This window comes from Somniosus microcephalus, unplaced genomic scaffold, assembly GCF_052327205.1.
Source record: "Somniosus microcephalus isolate GS21.2 unplaced genomic scaffold, FLI_Smic_1.0 unresolved_chr3, whole genome shotgun sequence".
NCBI classification, from domain to species: Eukaryota; Metazoa; Chordata; class Chondrichthyes; order Squaliformes; family Somniosidae; genus Somniosus; species Somniosus microcephalus.
In genome coordinates, this window is record NW_028225181.1 from 52,604,053 (window position 1) to 52,628,106 (window position 24,054).

General features: G+C 45.2%; 1 long non-coding RNA gene across 1 annotated transcript in view; it reads right to left on the reverse strand.

The window, feature by feature from the left end:
- LOC147091441 (uncharacterized) overlaps positions 1–16,755 on the reverse strand; it is a 347,011-nt gene extending 330,256 nt beyond the window's left edge. Inside the window, exon 1 of the long non-coding RNA XR_015075211.1 lies at positions 16,708–16,755. This is a non-coding gene — a long non-coding RNA (uncharacterized LOC147091441). The remainder of the gene's footprint in view (positions 1–16,707) is intronic.
- Positions 16,756–24,054: the final 7,299 nt, after the last annotated feature.

A 24,054-nucleotide genomic window follows, 5' to 3' on the forward strand; every position in this document is an offset into this window, starting at 1 on the left:
GTATCTCCCGTTACTCTCTGCCCCGGTCTATATTCCTCTCTATCCCGGGTATCTCCCTTTACTCTCTGTCCCCGTTCTTTATTCCCCTCGATCCCGGGTATCTCCCGTTGCTCTCTGTCCCCGTTCTATATTCCCCTCTATCCCGGGTACCTCCCTTTACTCTCTGTCCCCGTTCTATATTCCCCTCTATCCCGGGTATATGCCTTTACTCTGTGTCCACGTTCTATATTCCCCTCTATCCCGGGTATCTCCCGTTACTCTCTGTCCCCGTTCTATATTCCCCTCTATCCCGGGTATCCCTCTTTACTCTCTGTCCCTGTTCTATATTCCCCTCTATCCCGGGTATCTCCCTTTAGTCTCTGTCCCCATTCTATATTCCCCTCTATCCCGGGAATCTCTCTTTACTCTCTGACTCTGTTCTATATTCCCCTCTATCCCGGGTATCTCCCTTTACTCTCTGTCCCCGTTCTATATTCCCCTCCATCCTGGGTATCTCCCTTTACTCTCTGTCCCCGTTCTATATTCCCCTCTAACCCGGGTATCTCCCTTTACCCTCTGTCCCCATTCTATATTCCCCTCTAACCCGGGTATCTCCCCTTTACTCACTGTCCCCGTTCTATATTTCCCTCTATCCCGGGTATATCCCTTCACTGTCTGTCCCCGTTCTATATTATCCACCATTCCGGGTATCTCCCTTCACTCTCTGTCCCCGTTCTTTATCCCCTCTATCCCGGGTATCTCCCTTTACTCTCTGTCCCCGTTCTATATTCCCCTCTATCCCGGGTATCTCCCTTTACTCGCTGTCCCCGTTCTATATTCCCCACTATCCGGGGTATCTCCCGTTACTCTCTGTCCCCGGTCTTTATTCCCCTCTATCCCGGGTATCTCGCTTCACTCACTGTCCCCGTTCTATTTTCCCCTCTATCCCGGGTATCTCCCCTTACTCTCTTTCCCCGTTCTATGTTCCCCTCTATCCCGGGTATCTCCCTTTACTCACTGTCCCCGATCTATATTCCCCTCTATCCCGGGTATCTCCCTTTACTCTCTGTCCCCGTTCTATATTCCCCTCTATCCCGGGTATCTCCCTTTACTCTCTGTCCCCGTTCTATATTCCCCTCCATCCCAGATATCTCCCTTTACTCTCTGTCCCCGTTGTATATTCCCCTCTATCCTAGGTATCACCCTTTATTCTCTGTCCCCGTTCTATATTCCCCTCTATCCCGGGTATCTCCCTTTACTCTCTGTCCCCGTTCTATATTCCCCTCTATCCCGGGTATCTCCCCTTTACTCACTGTCCCCGTTCTATATTTCCCTCTATCCCGGGGATCTCCCTTTACTGTCTGTCCCCGTTCTATATTCCCCTCTATTCCGGGTATCTCCCTTTACTCTCTGTCCCCGTTCTATATTCCACTCTATCCCAGATATCTCCCTTTACTCTCTGTCCCCGTTCTATATTCCCCTCTATCCCAGGTATCACCCTTTACTCTCTGTCCCCGTTCTATATTCCCCTCTATCCCTGGTATCTCCCTTTACTCTCTGTCCCCGTTCTATATTCCCCTCTATCCCGGGTATCTCCGTTTACTCTCTGTCCCCGTTCTATATTCCACTCTATCCCAGATATCTCCCTTTACTCTCTGTCCCCGTTCTATATTCCCCTCTATCCCAGGTATCACCCTTTACTCTCTGTCCCCGTTCTATATTCCCCTCTATCCCTGGTATCTCCCTTTACTCTCTGTCCCCGTTCTATATTCCCCTCTATCCCAGGTATCACCCTTTACTCTCTGTGCCCGTTCTATATTCCCCTCTATCCCTGGTATCTCCCTTTACTCTCTGTCCCCGTTCTATATTCCCCTCTATCCTGGGTATCTCCCTTTACTCTCTGTCCCCGTTCTATATTCCCCTGTATCCCGGGTATCTCCCAAGATTCTCTGACCCCGTTCTATATTCCCCTCTATCCCGGGTATCTCTCTTTACTCTCTGTCCCTGTTCTATATTCCCCTCTATCCCGGGTATCTCCCTTTACTCTCTGTCCCCGTTCTATATGCCCCTCCATCCCGGGTATCTCCCTTTACTCTCTGTCCCCGTTCTATATTCCCCTCTATCCTGGGTATCTCCCTTTACTCTCTGTCCCCGTTCTATATTCCCCTCTATCCCGGGTATCCCCCTTTACTCTCTGTCCCCGTTCTATATTCCCCTCTAACCCGGGTATCTCCCTTTACTCTCTGTCCCCGTTCTATATTCCCCTCTATCCCGGGTATCTCTCTTTACTCTCTGTCCATGTTCTATATTCCCCTCTATCCCGGGTATCTCCCTTTACTCTCTGTCCCCGTTCTATATTCCCTTCCATCCCGTTTATTTCACTTTACTCTCTGTCCCCGTTCTATATTCCCCTCTATCCTGGGTATCTCCCTTTATTCTCTGTTCCCGATCTATATTCCCCTCAATCCCGGGTATCTCTCTTTACTCTCTGTCCCGGTTCTATATTCCCCTCTATCCCGGGTATCTCCCTTTACTCTCTGTCCCCGTTCTATATTCCCCTCTATACCGGGTATCTCCCGTTACTCTCTGTCCCCGTTCTATATTCCCCTCTATTCTGGGTATCTCCCTTTACTCTCTGTCCCCATTCTATATTCCCCTCTATCCCGGGTATCTCCCTTTACTCTCTGTCTCCGTTCTATATTCCCCTCTATCCCGGGTATCTCCCTTTACTCTCTGTCCTCTTTCTATATTCCTCTCTATCCCCGGTATCTCCCTTTACTCTCTGTCCCCGTTCTATATCCCCTCTATCCCGTGTATCCCGCTTTACTCTCTGTCCCCGTTCTATATTCCCCTCTATCCCGGGTATCTCCCTTTTCTCTCTGTCCCCGTTCTATATTCCCCACTATCCCGGGTATCTCCCTTTACTCTCTGTCCCCGTTCTATCTTCCCCTCTATCCCGGGTAACTCCCTTTAGTCTCTGTCCCCATTCTATATTCCCCTCTATCCCGGGTATCTCCCTTTACTCTCTGTCTCCGTTCTATATTCCCCTCTATCCCGGGTATCTCTCTTTACTCTCTGTCCCTGCTCTATATTCCCCTCTATCATGGGTATCACCCTTTACTCTCTGTCCCCGTTCTATATCCCCTCTATCCCGGGTATATCCCTTCACTCTCTGTCCCCGTTCTATATTCCCCTCTATTCCGTGTATCTCCCTTTACTCTCTGTCCCCGTTCTTTATTCCCCTCTATCCCGGGTATCTCCCTTTACTCTCTGTCCCCGTTCTATATTCCCCTCTATCCCGGGTATCTCCCTTTACTCGCTGTCCGTGTTCTATATTCCCCACTATCCCGGGTATCTCCCGTTACTCTCTGCCCCGGTCTATATTCCTCTCTATCCCGGGTATCTCCCTTTACTCTCTGTCCCCGTTCTTTATTCCCCTCGATCCCGGGTATCTCCCGTTGCTCTCTGTCCCCGTTCTATATTCCCCTCTATCCCGGGTACCTCCCTTTACTCTCTGTCCCCGTTCTATATTCCCCTCTATCCCGGGTATATGCCTTTACTCTGTGTCCACGTTCTATATTCACCTCTATCCCGGGTATCTCTCTTTACTCTCTGTCCCTGTTCTATATTCACCTCTATCCCGGGTATCTCCCTTTACTCTCTGTCCCCGTTCTATATTCCCCTCCATCCCCGGAATCTCCCTTTACTCTCTGTCCCCGTTCTATATTCCCCTCTATCCTGGGTATCTCACTTTACTCTCTGTCCCCGTTGTATATTCCCCTCTATCCCGGGTGTCTCCCTTTACTCGCTGTCCCCGTTCTATATTCCCCTCTATCCCGGATGTCTCCCGTTACTCTCTGTCCCCGGTCTATATTCCCCTCTATCCCGGGTATCTCCCTTTACTCTCTGTCCCCGTTCTATATTCCCCTCTATCACAGATATCTCACTTTACACTCTGTCCCCGTTGTATATTCCCCTCTATCCCAGGTATCACCCTTTATTCTCTGTCCCCATTCTATATTCCCCCCTATCCCGGGTATCTCCCTTTACTCTCTGTCCCCGTTCTATATTCCCCTCTATCCCGGGTATCTCCCGTTACTCTCTGTCCCCGTTCTATATTCCCCTCTATCCCGGGTATCTGCCTTTACTCTCTGTCCCCGTTCTATATTCCCCTCTATCCCGGGTATCTCCCTTTACTCTCTGTCCCCGTTCTATATTCCCCTCTATCCTGGGTATCTCTCTTTACTCTCTGTCCCTGTTCTATATTCCCCTATATCCCGGGTATCTCCCTTTACTCTCTGTCCCCGTGCTATATTTCCCTCCATCCCGGGTATCTCCCTTTAATCTCTGTCCTCGTTCTATATTCCCCTCTGTCCCGGGTATCTCCCTTTACCCTCTGTCCCCATTCTATATTCCCCTTTATCCCGGGTATCTTCCCATTACTCACTGTCCCCGTTCTATATTTCCCTCTATCCCGGGTATCTCCCTTTACTCTCTCTCCCCGTTCTATATTCCCCTCTATTCCGGGTATCTCCCTTTACTCTCTCTCCCCGTTCTATATTCCCCTCTATCCCGGGTATCTCTCTTTACTCTCTGTCCATGTTCTATATTCCCCTCTATCCCGGGTATCTCCCTTTACTCTCTGTCCCCGTTCTATATTCCCTTCCATCCCGTTTATCTCACTTTACTCTCTGTCCCAGTTCTATATTCCCCTCTATCCTGGGTATCTCCCTTTATTCTCTGTTCCCGATCTATATTCCCCTCAATCCCGGGTATCTCTCCTTACTCTCTGTCCCTGTTCTATATTCCCCTCTATCCCGGGTATCTCCCTTTACTCTCTGTCCCCGTTCTATATTCCCCTCTATACCGGGTATCTCCCGTTACTCTCTGTCCCCGTTCTATATTCCCCTCTATTCTGGGTATCTCCCTTTTCTCTCTGTCCCCATTCTATATTCCCCTCTATCCCGGGTATCTCCCTTTACTCTCTGTCCCCGTTCTATATTCCCCTCTATCCCGGGTATCTCTCTTTACTCTCTGTTCCTGCTCTATATTCCCCTCTATCATGGGTATCACCCATTACTCTCTGTCCCCGTTCTATATCCCCTCTATCCCGGGTAACTCCCTTTACCCTCTGTCCCCATTCTATATTCCCCTCTAACCCGGGTATCTCCCCTTTACTCACTGTCCCCATTCTATATTTCCCTCTATCCCGGGTATATCCCTTCACTCTCTGTCCCCGTTCTATATTCCCCTCTATTCCGGGTATCTCCCTTTACACTCTGTCCCCGTTCTTTATTCCCCTCTATCGCGGGTATCTCCCTTTACTCGCTGTCCGTGTTCTATATTCCCCACTATCCCGGGTATCTCCCGTTACTCTCTGCCCCGGTCTATATTCCCCTCTATCCCGGGTACCTCCCTTTACTCTCTGTCCCCGTTCTATATTCCCCTCTATCCCAGGTATATGCCTTTACTCTGTGTCCACGTTCTATATTCACCTCTATCCCGGGTATCTCTCTTTACTCTCTGTCCCTGTTCTATATTCACCTCTATCCCGGGTATCTCCCTTTACTCTCTGTCCCCGTTCTATATTCCCCTCTATCCCGGGTACCTCCCTTTACTCACTGTACCCGTTCTATATTCCCCTCTATCCCGGGTATCTCCCTTTACTCTCTGTCCCCGTTCTATATTCCCTCTGTCCCGGGTATCTGCCTTTACTCTCTGTCCCCTTTCTATATTCGCCTCTATCCCTGGTGTCTCCCTTTACTCTCTGTCCCCGTTCTATATTCCCCTCAATCCCGGCTGTCTTGCTTTACTCTCTGTCCCCGTTCTATATTCCCCTCTATCCCGGGTATCTCCCTATACTCTCTGTCCCCGTTCTATATTCCCCTCTATCCCGGGTATCTCCCTTTTCTCTCTGTCCCCGTTCTATATTCCCCTCTATCCCGGGTATCTCCCTATACTTTCTGTCCCCGTTCTATATTCCCCTCTATCCCGGGTGTCTCCCTTTACTCTCTTTGCCCGTTCTATTGTCCCCTCTATCCCGGGTATCTCCCTTTACTCTCTGTCCCCGTTCTGTATTCCCCTCTATCCCGGGTATCTCCCTTTACTCTCTGTCCCCGTTCTATATTCCCCTCTATCCCGAGTATCTCCCTGTACTCACTTTGCCCGTTCTATAGTCCCCTCTATCCCGGGAATTTCCCTTTAGTCTCTGCCCCCGTTCTATATTCCCCTCTATCCCGGGTATCTACCTTTACTCTCTGTCCCCGTTCTATATTCCCCTTTATCCGGTGCATCACCCTTTACTCTCTGTCCCCGTTCTATATTCCCCTCTATCCCGGGTATCTCCCTATAATCTCTGTCCCCGTTCTATATTCTCCTCTATCCCGAGTATCTCACTTTACTCTCTGCCCCCATTCTATATTCCCCTCTATCCCGGGTATCTCCCTTTACTCTCTGTCCCCGTTCTATATTCCCCTCTATCCCGGGTACCTCCCTTTACTCTCTTTCCCCGTTCTATATTTCCCTCTATCCCGGGTATCTTCCTTTACTCTCTGTCCCCGTTCTATATTACCCTCTATCCCGGGTATCTCCCTTTACTCTCTGTCCCCGTTCTATATTCCGCTCTATCCCGGGTATCTCCCTTTACTCGCTGTCCCCGTTCTATATTCCCCTGTATCCCGGGTATCTCCCGTTACTCTCTGTCCCCGGTCTATATTCCCCTCTATTCCGGGTATCTCCCTTTACTCTCTGTCCCCGTTCTATATTCCCCTCTATCCCGGGTATCTCCCTTAACTCTCTGTCCCCGTTCTATATTCCCCTCTATCTAAGATATCTCCCTTTACACTCTGTCCCCGTTGTATATTCCCCTCTATCCCAGGTATCACCCTTTATTATCTGTCCCCGTTCTATATTCCCCTCTATCCCGGGTATCTCCCTTTACTCTCTGTCCCCGTTCTATATTCCCCTCTATCCCGGGCATCTCCCTTTACTCTCTGTCCCCGTTCTATATTCCCCTCCATCCCGGGTATCTTCCTTTACTCTCTGTCCCCGTTCTATATTCCCCTCTATCCAGGGTATCTCCCTTTACCCTCTGTCCCGATTCTATATTCCCCTTTATCCCGGGTATCTCCCCTATACTCACTGTCCCCGTTCTATATTTCCCTCTATCCCGGGTATCTCCCTTTACTCTCTCTCCCCGTTCTGTATTCCCCTCTATTCCGGGTATCTCCCTTTACTCTCTGTCCCCGTTCTATATTCCCTCTGACCCGGGTAACTCCCTTTACTCTCTGTCCCCGTTCTATATTCCCCTCTATCCCGGGTACCTCCCTTTACTCACTGTCCCCGTTCTATATTCCCCTCTATCCCGGGTATCTCCCTTTACTCTCTGTCCCCGTTCTATATTTCCCTCTATCCCGGGTATCTCCCTTTACTCTCTGTGTCCGTTCTATATTCCCCTCTATCCCGGGTACCTCCCTTTACTCACTGTCCCCGTTCTATATTCCCCTCTATCCCGGGTATCTCCCTTTACTGCTGTCCCCGTTATATATTCCCTCTGTCCCGGGTATCTCGCTTTACTCTCTGTCCCCGTTCTTTATTCCCTCTATCCCGGGTATCTCCCTTTACTCTCTGTCCCCGTTCTATATTCCCCTCAATCCCGGGAATCTCCCTTTCCTCTCTGTCCCCGTTCTATATTCCCCTCTATCCCGCGTATCTCCCTATACTCTCTGTCCCCGTTCTATATTCCCCTCTATCCCGGGTATCTCCCTTTACTCTCTGCCCCCGTTCTATATTCTCCTCTATCCTGGGTATCTCCCTTTACTCTCTGTCCCCGTTCTATATTCCCCTCTATCCCGGGTATCTCCCTATACTCTCTGTCCCAGTTCTATATTCCCCTCTATCCCGGGTATCTCCCTTCACTCTCTGTCCCCGTTCTATATTCTCCTCGATCCCGGGTATCTCCCTTTGCTCTCTGTCCCCGTTCTATATTCCCCTCTATCCCGGGTATCTCCCTTTACTCTCTGTCCCCGTTCTATATTACCCTCTATCCCGGGTATCTCCCTTTACTCTCTGTCCCCGTTCTATATTACCCTCTATCCCGGGTATCTCCCTTTACTCTCTGTCCCCATTCAATATTCCCCTCTATCCCGGGTATCACAGTTTACTCTCTGTCCCAGTTCTATATTCCCCTGTATCCCGGGTATCTCCCTTTATTCTCTGTCCTCTTTCTATATTCCCCTCTATCCCTGGTATCTCCCTTTACTCTCTGTCCCCGTTCTATATTCCCCTCTATCTCGGGTATCTCACTTTACTGTCTGTCCCCGTTCTATATTCCCCTCTATCCCGGGTATCTCCCTTTACTCTCTGTCCTCTTTCTATATTCCCCTCTATCCCCGGTATCTCCCTTTACTCTCTGTCCCCGTTCTATATCCCCTCTATCCCGTGTATCCCGCTTTACTCTCTGTCCCCGTTCTATATTCCCCTCTATCCCGGGTATCTCCCTTTACTCTCTGTCCCCGTTCTATATTCCCCACTATCCCGGGTATCTCCCTTTACTCTCTGTCCCCGTTCTATCTTCCCCTCTATCCCGGGTAACTCCCTTTAGTCTCTGTCCCCGTTCTATATTCCCCTCTATCCCGGGAATCCCCCTTTCCTCTCTGTCCCCATTCTATATTCCCCTCTATCCTGGATATCTCCCTTTATTCTCCCTCTTTCTCTGTGCAGAGTCCGGTTGCTCCCCTTCCCCTGGATGAACTGACTGCCCCATTACTCTGACTGATGATCCCGGTCTCTCTGCAGTACCCATTCCTACTCTCACACTTTGATCTGTTTTGTACATTTACTCTTCGCTTATCGAGTTGTTTATCTGTAATTTCCCCCTCACGTTACCTTTTAAATCTGTACCATCCTTGAACAATATGGTAATCACACTTTCGATTCCGATCACCGACGCACTCAGTCCTACGGCAGTCTGTGCTCCTCCAGGTGTCCTCCAGGACTGTGTGATGTTCACACGGTTCAGTGAGTGCGGAGTCTGCGACTGAGTGACAGAAAGTTGTTTACTGTTAATGTAAAGTACAATTAATGTTACACAGCGACTTGTACTACCTGAAGAACCAATAACCTCAGGCTCACTCACCGCCCTTGTAGAAAATCCCCCAAATGAAAGCGGGAAACTTTCGTCCTTCCATCAGCCAGTTTCTATCTGTCTCCCAGCGCAGCCTCCCTCTAACTCACTGCTCACCGACAGTCCTCCCTACTCTAGATGAACCCTTATCTCTCAGGAAACACAAAGCTGCAAAAACCTCAGCTGCACTTCGCCCAATTGAAAACTGCAAATGTAAAGCTGGAGTTTAGCGATTCTGTAAACCAGGCTTCGTTCTGAGTCACTGAAATTTGGTTTCCGTTTTACTTCTATTAACACAGAGACTCAGGATGTCCGGCTCACTCTCACCCTCTCCGTCCCACCTCGCAGGCTGATCACTCTGTTCTGCATTAATGGTTCTGTCCCAGCTACAGAACACCGTGTGCCCGGGTAGGTTTCAAGCTGCAGTTCCCGCGGGCACCTCCAACAGTGTGGAACCGCCTCCGCCACCTGCAGATTGAGCTGGTGAACACAGTGCAGATGGTGAGGGACTCTCCATGGTCAGTGAGAGATATCATGGGGTATCTCAGTCCCCAGGTAAACACTGAGTGCAGATGGTGAGGGACTCTCGATGGTCAGTGACAGATATCATGGGGTATCTCAGTCCCCAGGTAAACACTGAGTGCAGATGGTGATGGACACTCGATGGTCAGTGACATATATCATGGGGTATCTCAGTGCCCAGGTGAACAGTGTGCAGATGGTGAGGGACACTCGATGGTCAGTGAGAGATATCATGGGGTATCTCAGTCCCCAGGTGAACATTGAGTGCAGATGATGAGGGAATCTCGATGGTCAGTGAGAGATATCACGGGGTATCTCAGTCCCCAGGTGAACACTGAGTACAGATGGTGAGGGACACTCGATGGTCAGTGAGAGATATCATGGGGTAACTCAGTCCCCAGGTGAACACTGAGTGCAGATGGTGAGGGACTCTCGATGGTCAGTGAGAGATATCATGGGGTATCTCAGTCCCCAGGTGAACACTGAGTGCAGATGGTGAGGGACACTCGATGGTCAGTGAGAGATATCATGGGGTATCTCAGTCCCCAGGTGAACACTGAGTACAGATGGTGAGGGACACTCCATGGTCAGTGTGAGATAGCATGGGGTATCTCAGTCCCCAGGTGAACATTGAGTGCAGATGGTGAGGGAATCTCGATGGTCAGTGAGAGATATCATGGGGTATCTCAGTCCCCAGGTGAACATTGAGTGCAGATGATGAGGGAATCTCGATGGTCAGTGAGAGATATCATGGGGTATCTCAGTCCCCAGGTGAACACAGAGTGCAGATGGTGAGGGATACTCGATGGTCAGTGAGAGATATCATGGGGTACCTCAGTCCCCAGGTCAACACTGAGTGCAGATGGTGAGGGACACTCGATGGTCAGTGAGAGATATCATGGGGTATCTCAGTCCCCAGGTCAACACTGAGTGCAGATGGTGAGGTACACCCGATGGTCAGTGAGAGATATCATGGGGTATCTCAGTCCCCAGGTGAACACTGAGTGCCGATGGTGAGGGACACTCGATGGTCGGTGAGAGATATCATGGGGTATCTCAGTCCCCAGGTCAACACTGAGTGCAGATGGTGAGGGAATCTCGATGGTCAGTGAGAGATATCATGGAGTATCTCAGTCCCCAGGTGAACACTGAGTGCAGATGGTGAGGGACTCTCGATGGTCAGAGAGAGATATCACGGGGTATCTCAATCCCCAGGTGAACACTGAGTGCAGATGGTGAGGTACACTCGATGGTCAGTGAGAGATATCATGGGGTATCTCAGTCCCCAGGTGAACACTGAGTGCAGATGGTGAGGGACACTCGATGGTCAGTGAGAGATATCATGGGGTACCTCAGTCCCCAGGTAAACACTGAGTGCAGATGGTGAGGGACTCTCGATGGTCAGAGAGAGATATCACGGGGTATCTCAGTCCACAGGTGAACACTGAGTGCAGATGGTGAGGGACACTCGATGGTCAGTGAGAGATATCATGGGGTATCTCAGTCCCCAGGTGAACACTGAGTGCAGATGGTGAGGGACACTCGATGGTCAATGAGAGATATCACGGGGTATCTCAGTCCCCAGGTCAACACTGAGTGCAGATGGTGAGGGACTCTCGATGGTCAGTGAGAGATATCATGGGGTATCTCAGTCCCCAGGTGAACACTGAGTGCAGATGGTGAGGGACACTCGATGGTCAATGAGACATGTCATGTGGCATCACAGCCCCCAGATGAACAGTGAGTGCAGATGGTTGGGAAATCTCGGTGGTCAGTGAGAGATATCAGGGAGTGTCTCAGTCCTCAGAGGAACACTGAGTACAGATGGTGATGTACACTTTGTCAAACGCCTTCCTAAAAGACATGTAAACAACATCCATTGCATTCCCTTCATCAATCCTCCACGTTACTACATCAAAAAATTCAATTAGTGTAGTCAAACACGACCTGCCTTTTACAAATCTATGTTTGATCTCCTTCATTAGGTTAAACCTCTCCAAGTGCCCGTTATTTTTTACTTGATTATTGATTATTGTTTCCAAAACTATACCCACCACTGATGTTAAACTGACCAGCCTGTAGTTACTAGGATTGTCCTTACACCCTTTCTTGAACAATGGTGACACATTTGCCACTTTCCAATCCTCAGGCACCTTCCCCGCATCTAGGGAAGATTGGAAATTATGGCAAGCCCTTCTGTTATCTCCTCCCCCATTACCTTAGCAACCTGGGATGCAAGCCATCTGGACCAGGGACTTATACACTCTCAGGATACCCAGTCTTTCTAGTACATCCTGTCTATCAATTTTCACCCCTTCCATTGCTCTATCTTTTCCAATTCTACCGATATTTTGTCAGCATTCACCTCCTTAGTAAACACCGATACAAAGTACGCATTGAGTAATCTAGCATTGCCCTGCGCCTCTCAGCATATATCACGTCATTTGTCCCTAACAGGCTCCACCCCACCTCTTAGTACCTGCTTACTGTTTACTTGCCGGTAGATGATTTTTGGGTTCCCTTTTATGTTGACCGCCATTCTACTCTCATATTCCCTCTTTGCCAATCTTATTTGCATCTTCACACCCCCTCTCAACTTATTGTAGTTGGTCTGGTTCTCACTTGAAGAATTCACCTGATATTCATTATACACCCTCTTTTATTGTTTCATCATCTCCATCTCCCTCATCATCCACGGAGCCCTTTATTTGATTCCTTTACCCTTCCCTCTTGTTGGAAAGTACCTAGCCTGTACTTTGAATATTTCCTGCTTAAAGATCACCCATTGTTCCGTTACAGCTTTTACTATCAGTCTTTGGTTCCATTTTACACTGCCTAGATCCATCCACATCCTATTGACGTTAGCCCTATTCCAGTTTTGATGTTCCACTCTCGATTGTTCTTTGCTCCTCTCTATTGCTAATCTAAATATTATGATACAATGATCACTCTACCCAATTGTTCTCCCACAAACATTTGGTCAACCAGGCCCACCACATTCCCCAGCACCAGATCCAGCAATGCCTCCTTCATAGAAGGACCAAGAACATACTGGTCAAGAAAATTCTCCTGAACACATTTCAGAAATACCTCCGCATCCTTTCCCTTTACCCTAGCATTATCCCATTCGATATTTGGGTAATTAAAGTCCTGCAATATCGCCACTCTATAGCTCGTACGTGTCTTAGGGATCATTAATACAAATATTAAAGATCTATTACAAATCCTTAATATTTAGAATCAATCCATCATGCAAATATTAAGGATCTATTAAAAACATTTATAAATAGCATTAATCAATAATGCAAATATTTAAGATCCTTTACCATTCCATGATAAATTATTCCAATTAATTATGCACTTTGGCAGGAAAAATCGTAGAGAAAGTTATTATCTTAATGGCAAGAAACTGGAAAGTACTGAAATACAAAGGGATCTGGGGGTCCTGGTGCACGAAACTCAAAAAGTTAGTATGCAGGTGCAGCAAGTGATTAAGAGGGCCAATGGAATGTTGGCTTTCATTGCTAGGGGGATAGAATATAAAAATAGGGAGGTATTGCTTCAGTTGTACAAGGTATTGGTGAGACCGCACCTGGATTACTGCATACAGTTTTGGTGTCCATACTTAAGAAAAGACATACTTGCTCTCGAGTCAGTACAAAGAAGGTTCACTCGCTTAATCCCGGGGATGAGGGGATGGACATATGAGGAGAGGTTGAGTAGATTGGGACTCTACTCATTGGAGTTCAGAAGAATGAGAGGCGATCTTATTGAAACATATAAGATTGTGAAGGGATTGGATCGGGTGGATGCGGGGAGGATGTTCCCGGTGATGGGTGAAACTAGAACTAGGGGGCACAGTCTTAGAATAAGGGGCTGCTCTTTCAAAACTGAGATGAGGAGGAACTACTTCACTCAGAGGGTGGTAGGTACATGGAATATGCTGCCCCAAAAAGCTGTAGAAGCTACATCATTACATAAATTTAAAACAGAAATAGACAGTTTCCTAGAAGTAAAGGGAATTAAGGGTTACAGGGAGCGGGCAGGAATTTGGACATGAGTCTAGGTTCGGATCGGTCATGGCCCTGTGGGTAGCGGAGCGGGCCCAGGGGCCATGTAGCCGGATCCTGCTCCTATTTCATGTGTCTAATTCTGTTAGATTCAGGAGATGGTTCTGTGATAGTGGATTGGCGGTTAGGATCAGATCAGCCATGATCTTATTGAATGGTGGAGCAGGCTCGAGGGGCCGATTGGCCGACTCCTGCTCCTATTTCTTATGTTCTTATGTTCTTATAATGCAAATATTAAACATGCATTACAAATCCATAATAAATTATATTGATCAATAATGCAAATATTAAAGATCTATTATAAATCCATGATAAATAATATCAATCAATAATGCAAATAATATAGATCTATTACAAATCCATAATAAATAATATCGATCAATAATGCAAATAGGAAAGATCTATTACAAAACCATAATAAATAATATCAGTCAATAATACAAAAATCAAAAATGTATTACAAATCCTTAATACATAATATCGTTCAATAAAGGAAATATTAAAGATTTATTGCAAATCTATAATAAATCATATCAATCAATAATGTAAATAGTAAACATCTATTGCAATTCCTTAGAACTAATCATCAATCAATAATGCAAATATTAAAGATCTATGACAAATCCATAATAAATAATATCAATTATTAATGAAAATATTAAGGATTTATCACAATGCCTTAATAATTATCCTCAATCAATAATGCAAATATTAAAGATCTATTACAAATACTTAATAAATAACATCAATCAATAATGCAAATATTAAAGATCTATTACAATTCCTTAATAACTATCATCAATCAGTAATGCAAATATTAATGATCTATTACAAATCCATTATAAATAATATCAATTAATAATGCTAATATTAAGGATCTATTTCAAGTCCTTAATAAATAACAACAATGAGTAATGCAAATATTAAGGATATATTACAATCCTTAATAAATATCATCAATCGATAATGAAAATATTAAAGATCTATTGCAATTTCTTAATAATTAGCATCAATCCATAATGCAAATATTAAGGATCTATTACAACACATTAATAAATAACATTAATCAATAATGCAAATATTAAAGAACTATTACAAATCCTTATAAAATTAACACCACTTAATCATGCAAATATTAAAGAAGCTTTACAAATCCTTGATAAATAATTTCGATCAATATTGCAAATATTAAAGAGCTTTTACAAATCCATAATAATTAATATTGATCAATAATACAAATATTATAGATCTATTACAATTTCTTAATAAATAATATCAATTAATAATGCAAATCTTAAAGATGAATTACAAGTCATTAGTAAGTAACATCAATCAATATTGCAAATATTAAAGATATATTGCAATTTCTTAATAATTATCATCAATTAATAATGCAAATATTAAAGTTCTCTTACAAAGCTGTAATAAATAACATCGATCAATAATGCAAATGTTAAAGATCTATTGCAAATCCTTAACAAATAATATCAGTCAATAATGCCAATATTAATGATCTATTGCTATTCCTTAATAATTATCATCAATCAATAATGCAATTATTAAAGATCAATACAAATTCTTAATAAATAATATCAATCAATAGTGCAAATATTAAAGGTCTATTACAAGTCTTTAGTAAGTAACATCAATCAATAATGCAAATATTAAAGATCTATTGCAATTCCTTAATAATTATCATCAATAATGCAAATATGAAACATCAATTACAAATTCTTAATAAATAACATAGATCAATAATGCAAATATTAAAGATCTATTGCAATTTCTTAATAAATAATATCAATAAATAATGCAAATATTAAAGATCTATTACAAATCCACAATAAATAATATCAATCAGCAATTCAAATATTCAACATCTTTTACAAATCCATATAAATAATTTCGATCAATATTGCAAATATTAAAGATAAATTACAAATGCATAATTAGTAATATCAATCAATAGTGGAAATATTATATATCTATTGCAAATGTATAATTTTACATCTGATCAGTAATTAAAAGTATAGAATGTGTTATCTTATGTAATATGTACAGAATAGAATTACAAAGAATTGACAGCACAGAAACAGGCCATTCAGCGCAACTGGTCCTAATGGTGCTTAATCTCCACGATGAGACTCCTCCCACCACTCTTCATCTAACCCTATCAACATATCGTTCGATTCTTCTCTCCATCATGTGCTTATCTATAATCTATGCTATTCGCGTTGACTTTTTCCTGTGTTAGCGAGTTCTGTATTCTCAGCTCTAAGTAAAGAAGTTTCTCCTGAATTCCCTATTGGATTTTCAGTGACTATCTTATACTGATGGCCCCCTAGATCCCATCTCGGCCATAAGTGGAAACATCTTCTATACGTTTACATTCATAATTTTCAAGACCTCGATCAGGTCCCCCCTCAGTCACCTCTTTTCTAGAGAAAAAACTCCAAACTCTTCAGTCTTTCCTGAAAGTGAGAACATCTCATTTCTGGTATCAACTTGTAAATACGTTTTCGCACCCTCTGCAGTACCTCTACATCCTTTTTTGTAATATGGAGAACAAAACTGCCCACAGTAATGATCGAATACCTCTCACAAATGCATAAGTTTTAAACCTGATCAGCCATTCCTTCATCACCGCTGGGTCAAAATCCGGGTGCTCCCTCCCTAACAACACTGTGGGAGAACCTTCACCACACGGACTGGAGTATTTCAAGAATGTGGCTCACCACCACCTTCTCAAGGGCAATTAAGGATGGGAAATAAATGCTAGCCTTGCCAGCGACGTCCACATACCATGAACGAATAAAAATAATTATAATTTATAGGAATGTAAGAATTTCAACTTAAACTCCACGTTTGAACCTCTCCAATCCGGTTTCCACCCCTGCCACACCCTAAAACTGTCCTAATCAAAATCACGAACGAGAAGCGCCATGGGAGGGTTTGCTACGTAAATATATTAAATAAACACGGTGCAATTTGTTTATAATGAAAATTACTTACTCAGGTAACCGAGAATCAGCAGCAGAGTCCTCATCTCACCGGGTGATATTCTGGAAGTAAAAACACAGAATTTGTATTAGGGAGAGTTGAGGGGATGGGGAAATAGTGGAAACTTTAAATAGGGAGCTGGAGAGGGAATCAGTGCGTATATCTATTTATGATGCGTGAGCTCGACATCTCTCCCTCACGGGGACCCTACAGTCGAGGTGAGCTCTACCTCTCTCCTTCACTGGGACCCTACAGACAGAGGTGAGCGCCACCTCCTTACATTTCCTTGATAAACACCAATTGATTGACTCTCTTTCCAGTCTCCCGGTACTGACCCCCCTTCTAATATTCTACCACAGGTCTTTACTGAGCACTGTATTTGGTCAGGACAAGCGGTAGACACATCCCTGAGTCCCTACTTAGCAAGTGACAAACTTCTGAGCTTGTTCTAAAAGTCCATTCATACACGACTGCTTACCAGAGTCTTCAAATGAGGTGTCGCTGTGTGAGATGCCGTGGGTTCAGATCACCTGCACCCTCCTCAGTCTCAGGTACAATCTGCTGTGAGCGGAGTCGGACTCAGTGACAGCTCATCCACCAACACCTCCCACATCAGAGAAAAGTGTGACTGAGGGCAGTGCTGGTTGGCTGACAGAATCTGGATTAGTAATGTTCTATAATATGGCGGAGCCCATGCAAATTAAAGACTTTTAGTGAAATGATATGAGCTAAACAAATCATTAAACATCTCTCCTGGGCCCATGGTAACCAGCTGAGCTTTGCTGCTGTAACATAACTTGTCTTCAGCTGCCCAGCATGAAGGGTTTAGGGAGATTGGAACTGGGGAGTATCTGAGCATGTTACGGTCTGTATTGGAGAATGGTCTGTCTTTATCTGAACTTTAATTGGCATAAGAACATAATAAATAGGAGCAGGAGTAGATGTTTTGGCCCCTCGAGCCTGCTCGGCCATTCAAGAATAACATGACTGATCTTCGACCACAACTCCACCTTCCCGCCCTATCCCCACATACCTGGTTCCCTGACTGCCCAAATAGCTATCGATCTCAGCCTTGAAAATACTCATTGACTGAGCACCACAGCCCTCTGGGGTAGAGAATTCCGAAGATTCACAACCCTCTGAGTGAAGACAATTCTCCTCATCACAGTCCTGGACGGCCGACCCCTTATCCTGAGCCTATGACCACTAGTTCTAGACACACCAGCCAGGGAAAAGCAACCTCTCAGCATCTACCCTGTCAAGCCCTTTAAGAATTGTATACGTTCCAGTGAGATCACCTCTCATTCTTTTCGTGCTCCTGAGAATATCGGCCCATTCGACTTAATTTCTGCACATAGGATAGTCCTCTCTTCCTAGGAATCAACCTAGAGAACATGCCGTGTATCCCCTCTAAGGCAAGTATATCCTTCCATTGATAAGGAAACCAAAACTGCACACCGTACTGCAGGTGTGGTCTCGCCAAAGTCCTCTATAATTGCAGCAAAGCTTCCTTACTCTTATACTCCAACCCTCTCGCAATAAAGTGGAACATACAATTTGCCTTCCTAAATGCTTGCTGCACCTGCATGTTAACTTTCTGTGATTCGTGTACAAGGACCCCATAATCCGTAAGAATACAAGCATTTACTTGTCGCTCACCTTTGAGGAAAGATTCTGTTTTTCCATTCTTCCTATTAAACTGGATAATTCCACACTTCCCCATATTATGCACCATCTGCCCCCTACTTGCTCAATCACGTATCGGTTTATATGCCTTTGCAGCTTCCTTGGGTCCTCACAGCTTACTTTCCCAGCTTTGTATCGTCAGCAAACTTGGACACATTATACACAGCCCCGTCATCTAAGTCACTGATATAGATTGTAAATAGCTGAGGCTCAATCACTGAACCTTGCAGGACTCCACACATTCATCCCGAAATTTTACCGTTTATCCCTAATTCACCAGATAGATTCCTGGGATGAGACGTTTGTCATATGAGGAGTGATTAAGTCGAATGGGTCTATATTCTTAGAAATTTTGAAGAATGTAAAGTGATCTTATTCAAGCTTATAAAATGATAAAAATCCAAATGCACTAGAGCCACTGGTTTCCCCCTTATCTACCCTGCTACTTACACCTTGAAAAACTTTAATATATTTGTCAAAAATAATTTCCCTTTCATAAAACTGTGATGAATCTGCCTAATCATATTGAGTTTCCATGTGTCCTGTTAGCACGTCCTTAACAATAGATTCTAGCAAATCCCCTCCTACTGTTAACATGCTAACTGGGCACTAAAGAGAGCATATCCACAGGGTAAATCCCTCCCATATCAGTAATATGTTAGTAATGGGCAATGGTCCATCAGCAACACTCTTCACTTTAGAGATTACACTAATCCTTTGAGATACGCATTCTTGCAGATTCTTGACAATCAATTTAAATACAGAGATAATCGCAGTCTCTTTACTGTCCCACTGTTAGTGGGTGAGCAGCAGTCAGTGTCTGGGACATTGATATCTGATCAGGGGCCTCACAGTTTCTCGTGTCCTGGTTACACAAACACTCTCCCAGCTCCCTCTCCCCACTCTAGTTTGCATATGTTGCTAAATGTACTCCTATGCGCTTTAAAAGATCTTTTTCTGTGCTTCTGATGTGATTAATCTATTGTTCTCAGTCTGTCAGCATCAGCTGACAAACATTACATCATAGAATCATAGAATGATACAGCACAGAAGGAGGCCATTCGGCCCATCGTGCCTGTGCTGGCTCTTTGAAAGTGCTGTCCAATTAATCCCACTCCCCTGCTCTTTCCCCATAAACCTGTAAATGATATCCCGTCAAAAATTCCCTTTTGCAAGTTAATTTTGAATCTGCTTCTACTGCCCTTTCATGCAGCACATTGCAGATCACAACAACTCGCTATGTAAGAAAATGTTTGCTCATATCTCTCTGTTTTTCCCCAATCACCTTAAATCTGTGTCCTCTGGTGAACGACGCTTCAGCCACTGGGAGCAATTTTCCTTATTCACTCTATCAAAACCATCATGATTTTGAACATCTCTATCAAGTCTCTCTGCTCTAAATAGACAAATTTCTGCTTCTTCAGTATCTCCAAATAACTGAAGTCCTTCATCCATGGCACCATTCTGCTTCTGCCCGATTCCATTACCCAAAAATGCCCCCTCAGCATCACATAGGAATTGGCAATAAATGTTGGCCTTGACAGCCACGCCCACATCCCATAAACGAATACAAAAATCTCAGATGTATAGAGAAAATAAAGTTGGTGATGTCAGGAAGCACTTCTTCACACGAAGTGTATTGGAAATCTGGAACTGTCTCCCAAAAAGCTGTTGAGGCTGGGGGACAATAAAAGTTTGAAAATTGTGATTGGTAGATTATTGTTGGGTAAGGGTATTAATGTTACATAACTAAGTCGGGCAGATGGAGTTAAGGTACACATCAGCCATGATCTGATTGAATGCTGGTTCAGGCAAAAGGGGTGGAATTGCCTCCTCCTGTTCCTATGTTTCCATGTTTCGATGACCCTGAAAATTCTCTCTCTGTCTCTCCACACTCTCGTTTGCATTAGTTGTGAAATGAGCAGCTGTGAGCTTCAGCAGATCTTACCGTGCTTTTGATCTGGACCGGTCATTGTTCTCAGTCTCTGAGCAGCCTCTGACAAACAACAAACTCCCACCTTTTGAACACTGACATTGTCTGGCCTGCTGCACACAGCGTACAACATTCAAATCTGTTACCCACAGGGGATGGAAAGATCAGGCAGACTCAGAAGTGACAATGGGTTCACTGTGGCAGCGAGTAACTTCCTGGTATGCTGGAATTAACCCATGGGGATTCACAGATACAGCAATATGAGGAGAACGGAGATTGATGGAACTATCAGGGACCAGGCCTTGAACATGAACTGGTTGGGAATGAGATGGAAAGTCAGTCAGCTCTTTTCAAACTGTAACACTGAGCAATCAGGTTCTGTATAAAGATTGAGATCACTGAGGGTACGGTAGCACAGTGGTTATGTCACTGTATTATTGATCCAGAGAACGAGGGTGCATATCCAAGCCTGGAAGTTTGTCTGTGATATGGGAGGGGTTTGTGTATATGGAACCCTGAATCTCTTGGCTACTCCACAGTTCCTAGTTTCTCACCATTTACAAAATACTCAGCTCTATCTTGCTCAGGTCCGAAGTGGATGAACTCGCACGTTCATGGGCACTGAGTGTTGGAGAGAGAATATTCACAGGGTAAATCCCTCCCATATCAGTAATATGTCAGTAATGGACAGTGGTCTATCAGTAACACACTCCACTGTAGATATTTCACTAATCCTTCGAGATACAGTCTTGGTGATTCTCAACATTTAATTTAAATACAGAGTCCATCGCAGTCCCTTTACCCTCCCAATGTTAGTGGGTGAGAAGCAGTCAGGGTCTCAGAAATTGATATCTGGTCAGGGGCCTCACAGTGTCGCGTGTCCTGGTTACACAAACACTCTCCCAGCTCTCTCGCTCTCTCCTCACTCGAGTTTACATTTGTTGCTAAATGTACTCCTGTGCTCTTTAAAAGATCTTATCTGTGCTTCTGATGTGAACAATCTATTGTTCTCAGTCTGTCAACATCATCTGACAAATGTTACATCATTGAATCATAGAATGATAAAGCACATAAGGAGGCAATTCGACCCACCGTGCCTGCGATGGCTCTTTGAAAGCACTGTCCAATTAATCCCACTCTCCTGCTCTTTCCGCATAGACCTGTAAATCATATCCCGTCAAAAATTCCCTTTTGAAACTTACTATTCAACCTGCTTCCACCGCCCATTCAGGCAGCACATTGCAGATCACAACAACTCGCTGTGTAAGAAAATGTTTCCTCATGTCGCCTCTGGTTCATTTTCCAATCACTTTAAATCTGTGTCCTCTGGTTATTGTCCCATCAGCCATTGGAAACAGTTTCTCCTTATTTACTCTATCCATTCATGGTTTTGAACACCTTTATCAAATCTCCCATTATCCCAGCTTCTCCAGTCTCTTCGCAATTTTTTATTCGTTCCTGGGCTGTGGGCATTGCTGGCAAGGCCAGCATTTATTGCCCATCCCTAACAGCCTTTGAGAAGGTGGTGGTGAACCGCATTCTTGAAACGCTGCAGTCCGAAAGAAAGAACAAAGAAAGACAAACTTGCAGTAATTTAGCACCTTTCACGACCACTTGACGTCTCAATGTGCTTTACAGCCAACAAATTACTTTTGAAGTGGAGTAACTGTTGTAATGTGGCAAACGTGGCAGCCAATTTGCCCACTCCAGGGACTTGAGCACAGAAAGCTAGGCTGATGCTCCAGTGCAGTACTGAGGATGTGCTGCACTGTCGGAGGTGCCGTCTTTTGGATGAGACGTTAAACCGAGGCCCCGTCTGCTCTATCAAGTGGGCGAAAAAGATCCCATGGCACTGTTTCGAAGAAGAGCAGGGGTGTTATCCCCGGTGCCCTGGCCAATATTTCTCCCTCAATCAACAAAACAAAAACAGATTATCTGGTCATTTTCACATTGATGTTTGTGGGAACTTGCTGTTGGAGCTGCTCTCATCCAGGCAAGTGGAGAATATTACATCACACTTCATACTTGTGCCTCGTAGATGGTGGAAAGGCTATGGGGATTCTGAAGGTGAGACACTCGCCGCAGAATACCCAGCCTCTGACCTGCCCTTGTTGCCACAGTATTTAATGGCTGGTCCAGTTACGTTTCTGGTTAATGTTGACGCACCAGGATGTTCATGGTGGCGGATTCGGCGATGGTAATACTGTTGAATGACAAGGGCTGGTGGTTAGACTCTCACTTGTTGGAGATAGTCATTTCCTGGTGCTCGGTTGACGCAAATGTTAGTTGTGAATGGAAATGAACACCGTGCATTCATCAGCATACTTCCCCACTTCTGACCTTATGGTGGAGGGAAGGTCATCGATGAAGCAGCTGAAGATGTTTGAGCCGAGGACACTGCCCTGAGGATGACCTGCAGTGATGCCCTGGGGCTGTGATGATTGACCTCGGACAAACACAACCATCTTTCTTTGTGCAAGTTATGACTCCAGCTAGTGGAGATCTTTCCCCCTGGTTCCTATTTTACTAGGGCTCCTTGATGCCAGACTCGGTCAAATACTGCCTTGATGTCAAGGGCAGCCACTCTCACTTCATTTCTGCAATTTAGCTCTTTTGGCCATGTTTGGGGCAAGGCTGTAATGAGGTCTGGCGTCAAGTGGTCCTGGTGGAACCCAAACTGAGGACCGATGAGCAGGTTATTGGTGAGCAAGTTACACTTGAGAGCACTGTCGATGAACTCTTCCACCACTTTGCTGGTGATTATGAGTAGACTGATGGGGCGTTAATTGTCTGGATTAGATTTGGCCTGCTTTTTGTGGACAGGACATACCTGGGAAGTTTTCCACATTGTTGGGAAGATGCCAGTGTTGTAGCTCTATGGGAAGCTCTTGGCTAGAGGTGTGGCTTGTTCTGGAGCACAGGTCTTCAGCACGACAGCTGTGATGTTGTCGGGACCATTAGCCTTTGCTGTATCCAGTGCGCTCAGCTGATTCTTGATATCACGTGGAGTGAATCGAATTGGCTGAAGATTGACTTCTGTGACGGTGACGACCTCATGAGGAGGACGATATGGATCATCCACTCGGCACTTCTGAGTGAAGGTGGTTGCAAACGCTTCAGGCTTACCTTTTGCACTCAAATGCTGGGCTCCACCATCATTCAGGATGGGAATATTCATGGAGCCTCCTCATCCTGTTAATTGTTTAATTGTCCACCACCATTCAAGACTGGATGTGGCAGGACTGCTGTGCTTTGATCTCATCCATTGATTGTGGGATCACTTAGCTCTGTCTATAGCATGCTACTCCCGCCGTTTAGCATGCATGTAGACCTGTGTTGCAGCTTCCCCAGGTAGGCACCCATTTTTAGGTAGGCCTGGTGATGTTCCTGGCATGCTCTTCTATACTCCTTATTGAACCAGGGTTGGTCTCCTCGCTTCATGGTAGTGGTAGTAAGGGATCTGCCAGGCCATGAGGTTACAGATTGTGGTGGAATCCAATTCTGCTGCTGCTGATGGCTGACAGCCACTCATGGATGCCATGTTTTGAGCTGGACCTGCTCTGTATCTATCTCATTTAGCACGGCGGGGGGTGTCCTCAGTGTGAAGACTGAACTTCATCTCCACAAGGACCGTGTGGTGGTCAGTGCTACCAATACTGTCTTGGACATGTGCATCTGCGACAGGTAGATTGGTGAGGACGAGTTCAAGCAGGTTTTTCCTCTCATGTTGGTGCTCTCGC